This window comes from Hyperoodon ampullatus (genome assembly GCF_949752795.1).
Source record: "Hyperoodon ampullatus genome assembly, chromosome: 17".
In the NCBI taxonomy this organism is placed as follows: domain Eukaryota; kingdom Metazoa; phylum Chordata; class Mammalia; order Artiodactyla; family Ziphiidae; genus Hyperoodon; species Hyperoodon ampullatus.
In genome coordinates, this window is record NC_136930.1 from 9022302 (window position 1) to 9041494 (window position 19193).

The following is a 19193-nucleotide window of genomic DNA, read 5'->3' on the forward strand; positions in this document are numbered from 1 at the left end:
GGAGCTTTACTTTTTTACTTTAACTTGCAATTGTACGTATTCTAACGATAAAGCTAGTTTGATTGGAAAATAAAGAAAACAAAAAACTGCTAATGTCTTGAGTATATTATGTCCAGTATAAATTCGAGTAGTCTACATAGCCGTAGAGTCTACTTTTGACTATTTAGATAACCTTTTACTGAAATTTTACCTTTGTTGTACTGAACGTGCATCATTTAGCTTCTACTGTATTCTTTCATTCTTATAAATCCTTATTGATCAGTAAACAGTCTGAGGTGAGATTTTTAGTTTAATAGCTTTTTAAATTCCATATAGGAACAATTAGTGTTTTCAGGTACCTGTAACTTTGAGATGAACTTAAGGCATAACTGTAATAAAATCCTTATTAAATAGTTTTATTTTCCAGAATCATCTGTGTATTTTAGTCATTTGTGCTATTTTGTGTCATTGAGCCTTTCCAAAGAGTAAAGTTTAGTCCCTGATATAATTTTTTTCACAATTGGAATAATTTTGATTCTGAGATGAGGTGATGTTTAGTTCTGTCTCAGAGTAATCAAGTTTGTGCTAATATACAAGAAATTACTTCAGTTGTAGTTATTTTAGTAGTAGTTGCTGTTGTTAGCAGTGAGCATTTTCCTGACAGTTCTATACTTCTTTTTTCTCAAGTGGAACATTTAGTTGAATGCTTTCCCATTAATCAGATTGCAGTTCTTAGGATCAAGATGGTTGAAGTCTCTATCTGATGACCTTACAGTAAACTCTTCTACAATTGTAGTTGTCTATTTGTGAGTTGATTATGATGAACAGAAACAAATTCAGTGTATAAAATCTTGCTTTTCCTTTCATCTTCACTGTAAAATTTAAAGAATATTTCTCTGGAAAACAGTTTTTGGCCCAGGATGTATCACAGTTGACAGAATAAACTTATATTACGTATTTAAGTGAGTAATTCTATGATAAGACATTGAGTGATATTTGAATAATCAAGATGATTCTGTTTTTGTTGTAGTAATACTCTGTTCTGAGCTTAGTAAATAATTCTTTATAAGCCAGAATTGGGAAAAGAGGTACTTCAATTAGCATTTTATAACATTGATTTTTTCCCCCTCAGATTTATCTTGGCACCCCATAGGAGAGTTAATAGTGGCTATGTTAAGTTCCAATGTTGATAAAGAAATTTATGAGTTTTTAGGAGATGGATTATTGGGTTAATCATAGATCTTTGGGAGAGATTTGTTTCACATCGATTATGGTGTGAACAGTCATCCTTAAATTGAATGGTATTTCCGTTATTTATTTTTCTTTAGCAACAAATGCATGATTACAGTCAGCCGTCCATATCCACAGATATGAACCTGCAGATATGGAACCTGTGGATACAGGGGGCCAGCTTTAAGGGCCTTCAGCATCCTCGGATTTTGATATCCACTGGGGTCCTGGAACCAATTCCCTGCAGGATATATACTATATGTGTGTGTGTGTGTGTGTGTGTGTGTGTGTGTGTGTAGTATATGTAATATATATATATATATACCTAGGATGTAAAAAAGCTACAAGTGGACAGTTCCACTTGTGAACAACAATCTGGAGTATAATAATTTTATTACTTTCATTTTATCATAAAGGGTCCAAAATCTCACTCCAAAATACGGTTGCATATTGATTCCTTTGCTTGGCTTTAAGAACTTGTTACTAGGTTCCAGAGTAGTGACATCCCGCTCCTCCCACCCCCCACTGAGAATTCTAGCATATGTCTTGTGTTCTAGTCAACCTTTATCACCATATATTTAGAGCCTGCGTGTTCTTTTCTTAACTGTTCCCTTATTCATTCAACAGATAAATATTAAAGGTTACCAGGAAGCCACTTAAGATAAATAGCTCTTCTTCTTTTTAAAATTTATTTATTTCATTTATTTATTTTTGGCTGTGTTGGGTCTTCATTGCTGTGTGCGGGCTTTCTCTAGTTGCCACGAGCGGGGGCTACTCTTCGTTGAGGTGCGTGGGCTTCTCATTGCGGTGGCTTCTCTTGTTGTGGAGCACGAGCTCTAGGCACGCAGGCTTCAGTAGTTGTGGCGCAAGGCCTCAGTAGTTGTGGTTCGCAGCTCTAGAGCTCAGGCTCAGTAGTTGTGGCGCACGGGCTTAGTTGCTCCGTGGCACGTGGGAATCTTCCCGGACCAGGGCTCGAGCCCATGTCCCCCGCGTTGGCAGGCGGATTCTTAACCGCTGCACCACCAGGGAAGCCCCAATAACCCTTTCTTTGTAGAACTCAGAGGTCTTGGAGAGACAGACATAATTTCTCTCAGTAAAATTTTGTAGTTTTCACTGTTGAAAACCACATGGCTCTTACTGAATTTGTTTCTAAGTATTTTATATAATTTTTACTGCTATTGTGAATGTAATTTGTATTTTCAGTCTTCCCAGTTGTTTGCTACAATTTTATATCAATAGGAATGTCCTATATTGTGTGACCTTGCTAAATTCACTTATTAGTTCTAGTAGTTCTAATAGAACATCCTTAGGATTTTCTGCCTAACAGATCATATCATCTGCTAATAGAGACCGTTTTATTTCTTTTTGATCTTTATGCTTTTTTTCTTGTAATTTTATTACTTGTATCACTTAAACATAAAATTAAGTGAAAACTCTAAACCCAAAATAAAACTGCACATAAACAAAAAATTTAGTGTGATGAGTGATGTTATTTTTCCAAAACTAAATCACAGCTCAAAGCATGAATTAGTCTTAAGTCTTAGAACCCTGATTTTACTCTCATTTGGACCACCTAAACTAACACGTTTATGACTGTCCTCTACCGTTTTCACTATTTGACCTTCTTCCTAACTCTTCCATTTTATAGTACACTTTGAGGTTATTTGATCTTTGGTACAGATGAATAGTTTTTATATTATTAGACTGCATCTATTCTTTTCTTAAACTTGACACACAGTAAAGCATCAGATGCAAATGTGGGCCCTGGAATCTTTTTCAAGTAGTTCTTTATTATAGTGTGGTCATGCAGAAAGATCAAGCATGTGTTAGAGTCTTCCTTCTCCCTCTTTGTAGAGGGCACCACTGTCCGCCCTTCCAGTTTAGGCCAATAATACTGGGCTAATTCGCAATATTTCTCTTTCACACTCCATAGCTAACCAGTCTATCAGTAAGTCTTGTTGGCTCTGCTTTCAGAATAGATCCAGAATCTAAACACTTTCCACTAGCTCTCCATCCTCCATTATTATTATTGTACTGGATGATGGTTGTGCTGGCCTCCTTACTGGCCTTCCGGCTTCTACTTTTGCCCCTCTATGCACTCCGTTACCATCAGAACAGCCCTTAAGAGGTCCTTCTGTGACAAGTGAGACTGGACTCAGTTTTCTCCTGCTTTTCTGAAGGTAGTATCCAAGTGTTGCCAACCTCAAGATACATCAGGAAATACTCCTTTTTCTAGTCTCTGGAACAGTTGGTATAAGTACAGAATTCTTGTGAAACCACATGAGCCTGGGAGTTTTTCTTTGGGGTAGATTTTTAATTGTTGGTTAAAGTTCTTAAGTTATTATAAGTCTTCAAGTTTTCTTTGTATTCTTGAATTTGTTTTGATAAATTTTATTTTTAGGAAGCTGTTTTGTTTTAAGCTTTTTTTCACATTGGCATTAATAGTATTTTAATTATTTTTAGCTGTGTGAGTCTTCACGATATTATTTATGCTTCATTTCTTTTTTTTAAATCAGCCTTTCCAGAGATTTTTCTTTTGTCAGCTTCTTTTACCCCCCCAGACACCAGTTTTTATTTTTGTTCTCTTAGGCTCTCTTTATCTTTGTTTTCTGTTTCATTATTTTCTCCTGCTGTCTTATTTCATTCATTTTACTTTGGGGGACTCAATGCTACTTATTTGCTAACATATTGAGTTGGATGATGAGCTCATTATTTTTCAGCTTTAAAAAAAGGTTTTTTTAAATTCTATACATGTAAATTTCTAATTTTATTTTTCAGGGCTTATTAGATTTAGTATATTGTACTGGTGTAAAAAATTTTGAATTTTTATTATGTTTTTTGGGGAGACTTTTAGAAATGTGTTTTAGATTTTCCAAATGTGGTAAGATTTTGTTTGTTACCTGTTTTGCTGTTATAATTGATGTCAGAAAATGTGATATGTATGATACTGACTCTTTGGTATTTAGATTGGTTTTCTGGTCTGGCATATAGTTCCTTTCTGTGGTGGTTCATTGTGTACCCTGTGATTATTTGGCTCAGTTTTCTGTATTCTGTATATTCAATCTTTATTTTCACTAACTTGTCTGCTTTATCAATTACTAAGAGAAATGTGTTAAATTCTCCTGCTATAATTAGGAACCTGTCAGGTTTTCTTTGTAATTCTGAAAACTTTTAATATATGTAAAGTTGTATTTTTAGTTTAATACTGTTACAGCTGTTTATAAAAAATGTTTCTTACTCAGTATGTAGCGGTTTTTGCCTCAGTGGTTTTTGCCTTCGAATCCACTTTATCTGATATTAATATAGTTGACTAAGTCTTCATTTGGCTTGTTTTTAAGCTTTCTGTGTCCTTGTGTTTAGGGTTAATTTCCTGTAAATCATGTGAACCTAGATTTTTCTTTTTTTAATTTTGAGCTCCTTTGTGTTTTCGTTAATGAACCTCCATTTTTTGATTGCTTGATAAAAGTGTATGAATGTTATAAATGTGTATTTCTGCCATTTTATATTTTGTGCTTTCTAATTCACCTAGATCTTTCAAGCTCCCCCTCCCTCCTTTCCCGTCCTACCACAGGCAAGGAGTTTTGAAACTTTTCCTCTTTTCCTGTCCACTGAGTTAGAAGTTATGCATTATGTACATAGATTTAATCTATATATTTTATCGATTCAGTTAAAGGTGCCATAGTTGATTACAGTTCAAACTGAAACAGCATCTCTAACTTCTGTTTAAATAAAACAGGGTCCTCATTCATGTACCTAATCATCTCCCTCAGGTTAAACCTCTCTTTGTCTAGCTTATCCTTAAGTAGTATTGCCCTTTTTTTCTGTAGTTTTGGGGCTTTTCATGGAGTTGATGAATTTCTCTAGTTTTGATCAGTCCTTTCATGGGGAGGAATAAGCAGTGAGCTGTTACCACTTTTTGCTTCATCTGTAATACCGTGCGTTATATCCAGCTAATTAAAGCAGGCTTCAACATTTCTCATACAAATCTGTTTCCTTCAGCTGAGAAATAAATTTCCTTTATGTTTAGGCTGGTTTTTTAAAAGCTTTAGGGCCTTTGTAAAATTAGACTACAGCTTCCTGGTTCCAAATTCTTTTTTTGTCTTTTTTTCCCTTTATTTATGTTGTTGGATTTTTGTTTTTGTTTATCCTTTTGAAACATGATTAATTAGCTGGCTCTGTGTCTGTTTTCATTTTTGTTTTTTTCTTTAGGAATATCTCACTGATGCTTATGGGTGTATGAAATAATTAATTTGTAGTTATCGTATAGTAGGGCATTTATTTGTTAGCTTTCTGTATTAAATACTGTTATTCTAGTTCTAGGAATATATAAAGATGAAAAAGAAAGGACTTTATTTTATTTATTTATTTTTTTTTGCAGTACGCGGGCCTCTCACTGTTGTGGCCTCTCCCGTTGCGGAGCACAGGCTCCGGACGCGCAGGCTCAGCGGCCATGGCTCACGGGCCTAGCCGCTCCGCGGCATGTGGGATCTTCCCGGACCGGGTCACGAACCCGTGTCCCCTGCATCGGTAGGCGGGCTCTCAACCACTGCGCCACCAGGGAAGCCCCAAGAAAGGACTTTAGTAACAAAGAACTTAAAGTTCTCTTTGGAATTTATTTTTATAAATTGATTGATTGATTGATTGCTGCATTGGGTCTTTGTTGCTGCGCCCGGGCTTTCTCTAGTTGCAGCGAGCGAGCGGGGAATACTCTTCATTGTGGTGCGCGGGCTTCTCATTGCGGTGACTTCTCTTGTTGTGGAGCACGGGCTCTAGGCGCGCAGGCTTCAGTAGTTGTGGCTCGAGGGCTCTAGAGTGCAAGCTCAGTAATTGTGGCACAGGGGCTTAGTTGCTCCGCGGCATGTGGGATCTTCCTGGACCAGGGCTTGAACCCCATGTCCCCTGCATTAGCAGGCGGGTTCTTAACCACTGCCCCACCAGGGAAGTGCCCTCTTTGGAATTTAAAATACAGTTTTCTGATGGTGTCACAGGGGATGGGACATTAATTTGACCATTGGCAATGTATATACATATTTATTATGGAGCATGTGTTACTTATGGAAAAGTGGGAGTAGTGAAACCACAAATAGAGAGTCTTATAATGTGTTAGACACAAGTGGCTTTCAGTGTGGTCCTTGGACCAGCAGTGTTAGGATCACCTTGAACTTGTTAGAACTGCAGGCTCACAAGTTCAGCTTCAGACCTTTGGGGCCCAATAGTGAGTGTTTCCACAGCCATCCAGGTGATTCTGTTGCTTGCTGAAGTATGAGAACCAGTGAAGGACACATTAAAACAGATGGCACAAACAAACTACGTAATGCATTCACTCGATAGGCATGCAGAGTGCTAGTCATCCTTTTTATCAAGGATAAGTATTACATGTGGATAATTTGGTTAATAAACATCATGAAAACATCACTCAGCTTAACTTCGGTTCAAGGGGTTTCTGCTTTCTTAAAAGAAATTATAATAATAAGTATTATTAATATTTCTTCATGTGAAAAATTATGCTGAATCTGAGAGTAGGATATGGAGGAAGCTTGTGATTCAGTTTTTTTTTTTTTTTAAGTTAATAGTGAAAGCTTAATTTAATGCAGTTTAATGCAACTCTTTTCCTTTCCTCCTAACCCTACCTCGGCCAATAGTTTTCAAATTGCTTCAGAGGACTTCTGGTCTATTTGATACCTCACCATCAAAAACTCATTGAAAGGGCTAGAAAGACATTATTGTAATCGTCTCACCTAAACAAAATTCTGTGGGAAAACAGAGCTGTGGAGAGGACCTATAATCTCCTGAACTAGGTCTTTGTGTTTGGACTTCTTTATTTTAAAATAGTTTGTGGTAATCCCACTAAGGTGTGTATAGGTAATAGTAAATCGTCTTTAGCTAATTACTTGAAAATTAGTATTTGAAGAACTTCTTATGGAGATGGTTTACATTATAAATGCATATAGTTTAAATCATTAAATAATGATAGTGTTTTGTTAAAGGTCTTTGTGCTTTTCTTTCAGGAGAGAAATAGAAACAAACAATAACCATATGAAGATGTCCTGTTAGAATTATACAACACTAATGATGTAGACTCTGGAAATGCCTAATAAGTCAAAGAAGACGTTATTAAAGCTTTTTTCTGCTTAAGGTGACATCTTTGAACTCTAACACAGAACTGACTCTTCTTGTAATGGTTTTCATCAGCGCATCTGCCCTTATACTCTCACCAAACACACTTGAGAACTGTAACTTCGTCAAGCACTTTCTGTCCTGAAGCTTTTACCAGTATCTGCTGTCTTTTGTAATTATGCATCCTAGCTAAGGCACAGAAGACTGAATGAATGCAAGGATTCATTAACTCTTTGAATTTGTTAAATACTAACAGTTAACCATTAGAAGTGGTTCAATGATGTAAGAGTCACACTGCTTCAACTTTTTCTTTGTTGTAGTTTTTAAATTGTCAATTTCTAGCTATTTGACAGATGAAAAGCAAAATAATCATGCCATATTTAGTCCTGGAGTTCAAGTCTAAATGTTTATGTGAAAATTATTGTAGTAAACTTTTAATATGGCAAAGCAACCTTATGCTCTATTTTAGCCAAATGAAACATAATCTGAGATTATATTAGAACATTTCCCTTGTCTTCAAACTGTTTGGTGTAACAGAATATTGATATGCAGCTTGGTGGATTTCACCAGTTAATGCACATTCTTCTCCCCCCTCCTCCCCCCAATAATATGTAGACTGAAAAATGTGCATTTGTCTGAGGAATTATTTTGTTTGCTACCACTTAATGAATTTCAAAATTTTGAGTAATGTACCTCAGTCTAATCAGACTTTTTATGACCTTTATAACTACATTTAAAACCCTTAATTCCTATTTCTGGGTGTTTGCGAGCCTGATTGCTATCATGAAGTAAAAAATTTATTACTCTAGGTATTCACTAGCTAAATAAACATAGTTCTTGTTTAGCAAGCATATATTGTTCCTCAACTCCTTTCTCCAGCTTTTGCAGTGTCCTGGCATCCTTAAAATATTTGAAAATATGGCCTTGATCCATGGATTAAATCAGTATCTAAGTGAATGTGTTGATGTTTTATTGATCAGATCTATATAAATGGGAATTTCAGCATATATCTGGGTATTCTTATAGTTATCTTTTTAACATCTTATTTTTTTCATTAATTACATATCAACATTAATTTTGTATCTTGAAACAAATTGATTTTGTATAATTATGTGTCAAACATCTGTATTAACTGATTTGATGGCACATGGTTATGAAATAATGTACTGCCCCTTATATTACTGTTCCAAAAGGAGAAAGCTATGTAGAAAGATTTGTTAAGGATGAAAATAGCAATACAGTAGATTTGAGTACCTTGATGTTTTGCATTACTCCACTTATGTTTACATCATGTTTAGAAATGTTTTCATTTACTATGGTCTTTGGTCACTTTGATTCAGAAATTTAGTGACAGATATTTCTTTGAGGCTTTCATTTGTGTTTTTTTTTGTACAATGTTTTCTTAAAATGTACAAATACTGTATTCAAGTGAAAACCAATACAGTATTTGTAGCTAAATTGTAGCTACTTCACAGTGCTTTGGTAGTCCCAGGATAGTTATCAGTGTTTACTGAAGGGAACATCAAAATGTTAATAGTATATTACAAAATAAAGACTTTCTTAAAGGAAAATTGCACCTATTTTACCTTTTTTAAGAGTAAGCCATGAAATCTTGTAACATGTCTCGTAACTATTTGTAATGAAAATTGGCATTTGGGTATAGTCACCACAGCAACGTTCTACATCCCTAGGGTTATATAGGTAGGATATGTCAGAGGGGACCACTGTCACTCGGGAGGTCCTGTTACAGAAAACTGTCCAGGGGTGACCTTGTGGAAAGGATCTGAGTCTTCTCTCTGAGGTTCTCTTCTTCTTGGTGCTTTATTAGCAACTCTGAATATTTTTATAAAACTAGTTACATTCTACACGGATTGAAACTTGTTTAATTTACATTAGGTTTCTGTGTAAGAGGTGTCACGGAAACACTCAGCAAGCAGGCTGATTGCAGTAGCAGACTCAGAAATGTCAGGTGTAACTCAGTAGTCTGCTCACGGTGAGGACTACATCCCAGTGCCTTTACCCTGGACTTCTAATATTAAGTGAAATGGGTGCAGCATTCCTTTGGGGAAAAAACAAGGCAAAACAAAACTTTCCAATTGGTAAATTGCTTTTTTTCCTCGTGTAAATTTTCTTCAGAGCGCCTGCTCCCTCTCCCTCCTTGGCCTGTCAGTGTACAGCAAAGTGTTTTTCCTCTAAGTGAGATGATCAGAGGTTGTCTCAGTAGCACAACTAATGGAAGGTTTCTTAACTGTAGGGACCAAGAGGGAGAGAAACTGGGCTCTTAGAGCAGGAGACCGATCCAGTGTTTTGAGTGATCACAAATTAAGACATTATCGGCCCAGTAAATTTCTTGCTTAATGTTTTTCCAAGATCTGGTTTGAATGTTTCTTAATTAAAGTTATCTTATGTGGGTGTTTTATTTTGAAAGGTATTATATAGTTTGTATATTTAACAGTAAGGGGGAAAATGTAACCAAAATTAGTATTCTTTCTCTATACATATTGGTACTTGAAGATTCCTTTCAGAAGAAACCCCAGCCTTTTCCTAAGTTCAATCCTCGTTTTAACTTAAGTGATCTTTCTAATTCAAAAGCTGTGTTCTTTTTGAATACCATGCATGGGGGTTAAGCTGATGTTAAAACAGTTTGCAATAAAAAAAAGAATCAGCTTAAGTCATTTAATCATTTCAAGTGCATTCTGCATCCTATAAAAATAAGTTTGAGAACTTTAAGAGAATTGTGTTTCATTAAGTTTTGCATATCTTTTGTTATGCCATGTAAATTCCCTTCTTTTTCATATGATTAAAGAAAGGTTATGATAAAATGATTAGTTCATTTACATTCACTTGTAGCAATTACATGAGAATTTAAATTTTGTCGTGTTTGGGTTTGTTCATTCCTGTGAATGATGGTACAGTTAGGTGAGATTTTCTGTTATGGTACCCAAACTCACCATTTGGTCCTCTTTAATCTTTGAGGGTTTCAATAAAAATTGTTCACTCATATCTGTGTTCTTTCCATTTTATCTTTATAAATACAGATTGCCTTCCAGAAAACGTACCATTCTTGTCAACTCTGTTATGAATTTCCTGATTGACATACCTTTCAAGTACAAATAGATTATGTCATTCGATTTAGTTGGCCATTTGAAATTAAGTGGGGAAGTTAGAGAGAGGAAGGATCACAGTTTATCCTAATCTTTATCCACTCCAGTGAGCTCATTGAATTACATGCTCTTAACGCTAAACTTAGAGCAAAAGAGAAAGAGGCTTATTTAATAGGAGGAAGTCTTGGCACCAGCTGTCTCATAACCCTAATCCCCCATTCTTGGTACCAAGGAATGCTTTTTAATAGTGTGTACGTTATCCTTTGGGCTGGATAGAGCTTGTGGAGATGGGATCGGGGTGACTCTGAATGGTGCGTTGATAATCATTGCTGGGCTCTCTAAGGCACTCGTTCAGGTGGGGGAAACCAAAGAGTTTTAGTTTTGTGCTGCATACAACACTGTTAGCCTGCGATCAGGGCACAGTTTTACAGGCACCCCAGATGCCCCGCATTGCAGCATCATCTCCCTAAAGAGGGTTTGCATCTCTTCAGTGTACTTATATTTGAGGCTACTCATTTTTAGTTGGGACCCTAATTCTTACTGGCTTTGCTTTATCTTGCTTAGTGACATTAGATTTAGTAATTGTAGTCTAGGAACTAAAATATTCTTGCAGTTAGACGTTAACTGAGCAATTCAAGGTCATTTGCTTTCTAATCACAGAACAGTTGATCCGTGAACACAGGTTTGAACTACATGGGTCCACTTGTACACAGACTTTTTCCAGTAGTAAATACCACAGTACTGCACAGTCTGAGGTTGACTGAATCCTTGGATGCAGAGGAACCTCGGATGTGGAGGGACCGTGTGTGAGTAGGGCCGACTTTAAGTTGTATGTCGTGGAGGGTCAGCACCCCTAAACCCCTGTGTTTTTCAAGGGTCACTTGTACTTGTCATTGTGTAATCTTGATGTGTATTCTGTCCTCATTTCTCTTGGTGCAATGACAGTGACGGGCAGAACTCCCCTGTAGATCACCCACAGGTAGCAGTGGCAGTTTAAATACACTTTGTTTATAAATTGTGCACTAAATTCAGAACTTTTCTACTCCACATTTTGAGTTACTTGTATAACATTGGAACTAAATGTAACTGAAAACTGTCTTTATAAAAGTCAGTGTACAAGGAAGATGTGAGTGCAGAGTTGGAAACACTGGGGGCCGAAACACAGGCCTGCCACCCCGGGCCGCTTCAAAGAATACCCCTTACATAGAACACACTTAGAGGTTTAAATATCTGAATGTCATTTGAAAACATCATTGGCTATTTCTGACACATCTGTAACCAGAATGGAATTACTGTATAGGGGAAGATCTTAGAATTGGGAGTTGGAAAGACCAGACTTACATAGTTACTTCTAACTGGTGGATTGACACTGAACAGATCACTTCCCTTGTTGTTAGTGCACTTGGTAAATTCAGGAGATTGGCATAGAATGCATCTTAGGTTCTCTGCAGTTCTGAATTTTTATACTTTTATGATGTATATAGCTTTGTAGGCTTATTCTAGCAATAATGAATGTTCTTTTTAAAATAAGTTTGGAAACCAGTGAAATTTGTGATAGTCATTCTTTGTAAGTACTGAATACCTCCAATTGTATTTTATTCATTGACTCTGATAAAAGATAACTATTACTTCCCTTTAGTGAGTTTTGAAGTCTAGTGGTTCAAAATCTTCATCTTTTCCACAGTGTTGGTAAAAAGAATCAAGAGAATGTGTGTCCCAAAGAAATCCAGTCCAAGTTTGTTTGTTTTTTTAATTCTACTGCCGTTTTACATTATCCTTTTTTTTTTTTTTCCAAAGAGACTATTTTTTAGAACAGTTGTAGAGAAAAATCGGGAAGACAGTACAGAGAGTCCCCATATACCTCGCACCCAGCTTCCTCTCTTCTTAACATCTCACATTAGTCCGGTACATACGTTGTAATTAATGGACCAATATTGATCCCTTATTTTTTTTTCAGATTTTTTTTTTTTTTTTAACCAAATTGTCCTTATTCTGGTTCAGGACGCCGTCAAGGATAGATTCACGTGACTTTTAGTTGTCACGTCTCCTGAGGTTCCTCTTGGCTGCGATGGTTTCTCAGACTTGGTTTTGATGACCTTGACAGTATTGAGTAGTGGTCAGATATTTTGTAGAGTACTCCTTTGGAATTTATCTTGTATCTTTCTTATGATTAGATGGGGTTGTGAGTTTTTGGGAGGAAGACCACATAGGTAAAGTTGCCGTTTCCATCACATCATGTCAAGGATGCATACCACCAACATATGCCTGTTGATGTTGACTGACCACTTGGCTCTGGTGGTGTCACGTTTCTCCATTATGAAGCCACCCCTTTCCCCTCCTTTCCACACTGTACTTTGGAAGGAAGTCACAGTACACACTTGAGTAGGCAACTATGCTCTCCCTTATCTTTGTATTTGTAAAGAGGGATACAGGAATCTGTTTTACTAGAACATAGTCTCATCCTGGCAGGCTTGTGCATCCTTTTTGCTTTTATCTCTTTAGAACTTCCCTCCCTTCCCACTCTTTCCTCATTTCTCAGCGGAATAGTTGGATTTTGGAGGAATTCTAATAGAGACTCATACCCTCTGCCTGAATGGATTCTAATTGTGTGTGGAGATTTTAGTAAAGGGATTGAAGGTTTATCAGGAGAGAAAATTTAGATGATGGCCAAATAGCCTGATCTTAACGAGTATAGGTAAGAACAGATAGTCATTCAAAGTTGCCTGGATTGAAAAACCAAAGATAGGAGTTAAACAGTATATTATGGTTAGAAAGATGCATTCCTTTAAAAGGTGATCTAAATAGCTCTGCCTCTGTTTTTTGATGGAATGCTTTTAAAATACTTCTGAGGCTACTGCATAATATTCTGGCCGGGAGCATGGACTTTGGAGGCTGATAAACCTGTAATGGAATCTGGATCCACTAGGCTCCAAGCCTAGATTTCTTCATCAGTTAAAAAAGATGAATGAGAATGGAGCCTATAACGATTAAACGAAGTAATAGGAAGTGGTGAGCACAAACCTTGAGCCTATGGCAAGCCTTCCGATTGTTAACTGGCTCTCCTCTTTTGTTTCTTATGGAAAATTTAGAATTTATTGTTTACCATTGAATATTTATTACGGTAATCTTTACTGCTTAGATGCAGTATAGAGGTTGTAGAAAGTTGATTACTTTCAGTTCATATTATATGATTGAGATCCTGAGAAAAGGCACTACCTGAATAAAGCTTTGTTAAATTATCATTTATCTTCGTTTTTTGCAACTTTTGACTTCCGGGGTTTTCAGTGACTGTCAGCCATGCTTTTTCAAAGTACGTAAAATCAGATGAGGGGCTTCCCTGATGGTGCAGTGGTTAAGAATCCTCCTGCCAATGCAGGGGACACGGGTTCGAGCCCTGGTCTGGGAAGATCCCACATGCCGTGGAGCAATTAAGCCCATGCACCACAATTACTGAGCCCATGTGCCACCACTTGTGAAGCCCTTGTGCCTAGAGCCCGTGCTCCACAACAAGAGAAGCCACCGCAATAAGAAGCCCGCGCACCGCAACCAAGAGTAGCCCCCGCTCGCTTCAACTAGAGAAAGCCCGCTCGCAGCAACGAAGACCCAATGCAGCCAAAAATAAAATAAATTTATTTAAAAAAAATCAAATGACATAGTTTATCCTGCTAGAGCTGAGCAGGTGGCAAAACCAAAGGCAAATTAGACCAAAAGGAAAGCAAATAGGAGGAATAACAAGAAAATCTATGAAAAATAGAAGAAAATTAAGCCAAAGATGAAAATTAGATCAAGAATTTTTTTGCTTTGCTTGTTACAAATGTCCCTTGATATTAATGCCACTTAAGTGTATTAGTAAGTTATAAGAACTCACTATGAATATTTAGTAACAATTCAAAATGGAAACACTATATGGATGTGTTACCTCCATATTTCAACTTTACAAGGAAGAGGTATTTGACAGACAGTAGTTCCAACTAGTATATATTCAAGATTATATTTCGAGGTAAAAAGTTTACAAATAAAGCTTCAACATAATACGGTTGCATGCTAATATTAAAGCTCCAGTATATTAAGCTTGTTCTGCTTGGGCTTGCTGCAGTCACTGACTTTGTTTCCTCTGTAAAGCACCCAGTGCTTACAGCACAGTTAGCACTTGCATCTCAGAGCTGTTTTCTAGTTTGCCCATGTATGTATGCTTACCAGTGTCATCTGTGGTTCTTTCTAAGCTTGTTTATTCCAGTTGTACTTATTTCTTTTATTATGAGATTTAAATACATAAACTGATAAAATGTGATTGATAGTTGTTGCTATGAAAACTAAATTGACTTCTTTGGAAATACCTGATAAAAGTGAGTTGTCTAATTAGGTATAGATCAGAAAACGTAAAAACTTGGCAGGAAAATCATTAAAATGTAGAATTTGCGTGTAGTTTGCAAGTGTATTTTCAGTTCTCACTCCAGTGGGAAATGTTAGATGGTGCCTTAGAGGTGAGGTATGGTTCACAGAAGAAAGACATGATTCTTATTCAGAGAAGTCTTGGCCCTAAATCAAATCCTTGTGGGATACTAGTTCCCCAACCAGGGATCGAACCCCGGGCCATCAGCAGTGAAAGCGCAGAGTTCTGACCACTGGACCTCCAGGGAATTCCTGAAGTATTTGTGTTTTAAATTAAAATGTGCAAAGTTTGTTTGTATCACTTATGAATCTACTTGTTAACTGACATCTCTTTCATTATTTAACACTTTATTTTAAAGTTTTAACCTAAATTATTTTTAAAGTCCCAAAACTTTTTTCCTTCTGCATTAAATAGCTTAACATGACTACATGTGTCCACGTGTAATAATAAGCTGCTAGGATATCTTTGCAAATAAATGTAATAAAGAGAAGTATTCATACCACTTGGAAAATATAATGTGCCAGCACTTACATATTTATTTCAAATATCTAAACTATGAGCAATGTTTTCTGTATGAAATGTTGGAGAGAAGAAATGTACCCACTAATAATTTCTTGTATCTAAATTTAAAGCCAACTGAAACCATGTCAAGTCTTGAGTCAAACCATTCCTCTTTTGGAAAGGCACAGAGCTTATGTAAATGGATGGTCCTCCCCCTCCCACCCCTGCCATTACTCCTTTAATAAGGGGAAAAAAAAAGGCCTGAGAAAGAGGAAGTTAGCTATTCAGTACCTGTCTTAGAGTTATGTAGCCTTGGCTTGTTTCTTTGGTTTTGTTCTTCCTTTTTTTTTTTTAATTTTTATTTTTCAAATTTCTTCAGCTTTCCAGGCAATAGTTGAAAGGTCATGTGTTAAAACCCAATGAAAAACCAAAGGAATGAATATTAGTAGCATATGTGTGTATGTGAGTGTGTGTGTGTGTGTGTGTGTGTGTGTAGAAATAAACTACTTATTTGCATCTGTATTTATTTTCAACCAGATTAAAAAGAGATTTCACAGAAGACATTTTAAACAGCTTTCTGACAAAGGTTCAGATACAACAAAAGACATTAATGCTGAGTTTCTTTCACATATAGACACAGCCTCTTCCCCTTCAGTTCCTGTGTTTAGTTTGGTGAGGAAACATCCATTCACAATGAAAGCGCAACTTTCACTGTTTTAAAGGAAAGCCTCCAATGTTTCATCAATGTAGATCTGTTTTTACATCATTCAGGAGTGTTGCACAGGCCCAATGCTAGACAGATTACTGCCTCACAGTGGTTCTTGGATGGTTTTGATGCTTGGATCTATGGTCCTGGTATCTAGTCTTAATGGAACTCCCCTAATGTATTAATAATAAAATTATCACCAATCAATATCATACTTGTAACATTTCCATCATGTTTATAATACAATAATATATAATATTAATAATCTCAAATTTATTAACAGCTTGGGCAGCAGTTCCCAAACTCTTTAGTCTCAGGACCCCGTTACCCTGAAATGATTGAGTAACCCAAAGAGATTTTGTTCATGTGGGTTTTATCGATATTTACCCTACTGGAAACTAAAACTGAAAAATTTTGAAGCGCTTATTGTTTTATTTAATAGCAGCTGGAGTTTCCTCTTTCTTGTGTATGTAATCCTCTGGAGAACTGGACTGAACACTCAGGAGAGAATGAGAGTGAAAAGTCCTGGTATGATTCTGAGTATAAACTTGTCACTGCAGACGCCCTCTGGGAACCACGGCTCTGTGGACACTGTTGGTGGACTGCATGGTGTTCGTGGTCCCCTGTGTGAATGGCTGTCCTAAGATCTTTTGGGTCTCATTGGGAAACTCTCCGCCATTCACGGGTACACAGCCCCCCACCTTCCTACAGACACACACCAGTCTTTTTCCTTCGTGATCTACTAACAGAAAGTCCAACACCCATCTCGGTTAACATCTTTGTTACAAGGGACCTATTGATTCATAGCTTTTAGTTAATGCTGAACTTTTTTCCTGTAACTTCATATCATTTCCTTAGCCTACCCGCTGCTTTATTGCCTACAGAAATAAGAACATGAGTGGTTTAACGCTCACATTAGTTTTGATCTGTACTTGTAAGGGGTTTGTGTGGGGATATCTGCAGGGGAACGTTTGCTCTTATCCTTGGTCCTCCTGGCCTGTCCTGACCCGCTCAGCATCCTCTCGCTTCCTTTTTCCTCTGCTCTTCTCTCCGCACCGCACCGCTGCTTTAACTTACCAAGCTGCAAGCAGAGGCGGTGGTGACAAACGCAGGGACAACGGCAGGCGAGGAGAGGTTCCCCTGCCCACTTTGCTCAGCTGTGTTTCTCTCCCGTCCGGGTCGGCCGTCCTGCTCGTGTCCTTAACCAGCCCGGACTGCCCTCCGGCCTCAGCTTCCAGCTCCTTCCTTCTGCCCTGGCCCCGTGCTCCAGCCACACTGGCTTGCGTTCTTCCCACAGACTTCAGTTTCATTCCCACTTCCGAGTTCTTCCGTCCTCTGCCCGGGTCAGATATTTGCTCTCTTCTACGGGGCTCCGCTAGGTTTACTTCCTCAGAGAGGACGTCCCCGGTCACCACAGCTGAATCAGTTACTCGGCCACTCCATTCTCTTACCCTCTGCCCTCTTCCTAGCACTCATCCAGAAGTGTTCGTGTATCGCTTTTTTCTTTTTGAAATTAAAAAAAAAAATTTTAAGGCAATAGTTTATTTAGTTTTGGCTGCGTTGGGTCTTCGTTGCTGCGCGCGGGCTTTCTCTAGTTGCGGCGAGCGGGGGCTACTCTTCGTGCGGTGCGCGGGCTTCTCATTGCGGTGGCTTCTCTTGTTGCGGAGCACGGGCTCTAGGTGCGCGGGCTTCAGTGGTTGTGGCTCGTGGGCTCTCTAGTTGTGGCACACGGACTTAGTTGCTTCGCGGCATGTGGGATCTTCCCGGACTAGGGCTTGAACCCGTGTCCCCTGCATTGACAGGCGGATTCTTAACCACTGAGCCACCAGGGAAGCCCCTTATGTATGGCTTTGTAAACTGTGAGATTCGGAGGGAAGGGACTTTGGCACATAAGCTGCTCTGTAGCTACTGGTTGAATGAGGCATTGACGCCTCCCATCTGCTCCTGGTTTGGGATGGATGGAGCCTTTGCTATTGATCTGCGATGGTGGCCTTCGTTGCTTGAGATCCAGAAGTCAGTCTATGAACTGGTGATGCAAAGAGTAGGAAAAAGTTGCTGCTGCTAATTATTGTTTGAAAAAAAGCCATGTGACTTTCATTTTCCTTACCAAGGGACATGTTGACTGCCTGACCATATCTCCATTCCATCTCAAGTATTCTACTTGCCTGCTCTTTTGAAATCCGCCAGCTTCCCTCCCTCCCTCCCTCCTTTCCTTCTTTTTTTCCAAAATTGCCTTTGATTGTCATTTACGCTGGATTTTGTCTGGGTCCGATAAAGTGGGGGAATAGAGTGTGACTGGCCCTGCGATGGTTAAGAGTTCTGGGAAGGACCGGGGAGGCCACTGACTCGCATCTTTCAGTTTATAGAGGAAGAGACAGGCTGCGATGCTACGACTTTCCCAGGGTCCCAGTGAATCACAGAAGGAGGACTTCCCAGCCCAGAGTTTCTAGCTCCCACTTCAAAGCCAAATGCTTCGAAACCTGTGCCCACACCTTCTCCATAGCTGTTGACCAACCAAACAATTAAACGCCTCTGTTTTCTTGTTTGTAAAGTGAGAAAAATCCTTGCTCAGACTTGTTTGGGGCCTTCAGTGAGAATGCGCACTGCGGGGCATCCTGTAGCCTCCAGGGTGCGTCAGCACTGGCTCCCTCCTCTCCTCTCTCCTGCCGTGCTGGCTCCTCAAGTAGAAGAACCTGTTTTTTCCCCTAATTGGCCTGGTGCTTGTCTCCTTCTCTGCATTCAAACTGTAGATCTTCCACACCCTTTTCAAAGCCATGGGTGGGCTCTTCAGCTTTCAGAGGGCCAACGCCATCTAGACAAGTGAATTGTTAAAAGTTTTGTTTTAAAAAATGAGTCTAATTTTTAGAGATTGATGTTTCCTTGTTATTGAAACATATATATCACTTCAGAAATGTAGCTACGTCTTTAAGTTACCCTAATACCTCTACCGTATAGAAAAATGTTCCACCATAAGAGAATCCGTATTCATGATACAGGGGTGATGCTTCCAATTTCAGATAAAGTAGTAAGGATTTTATCAACTGACTTCTGTACTGCCCAGCTTAATGTGGTTTGTAATTGAGCAATTACAAAATAAAACAAAAAAATTTTTTAATTACATAAAATGACAGCAGAGGGAGCTATTGAGGTTTGATTACATTTT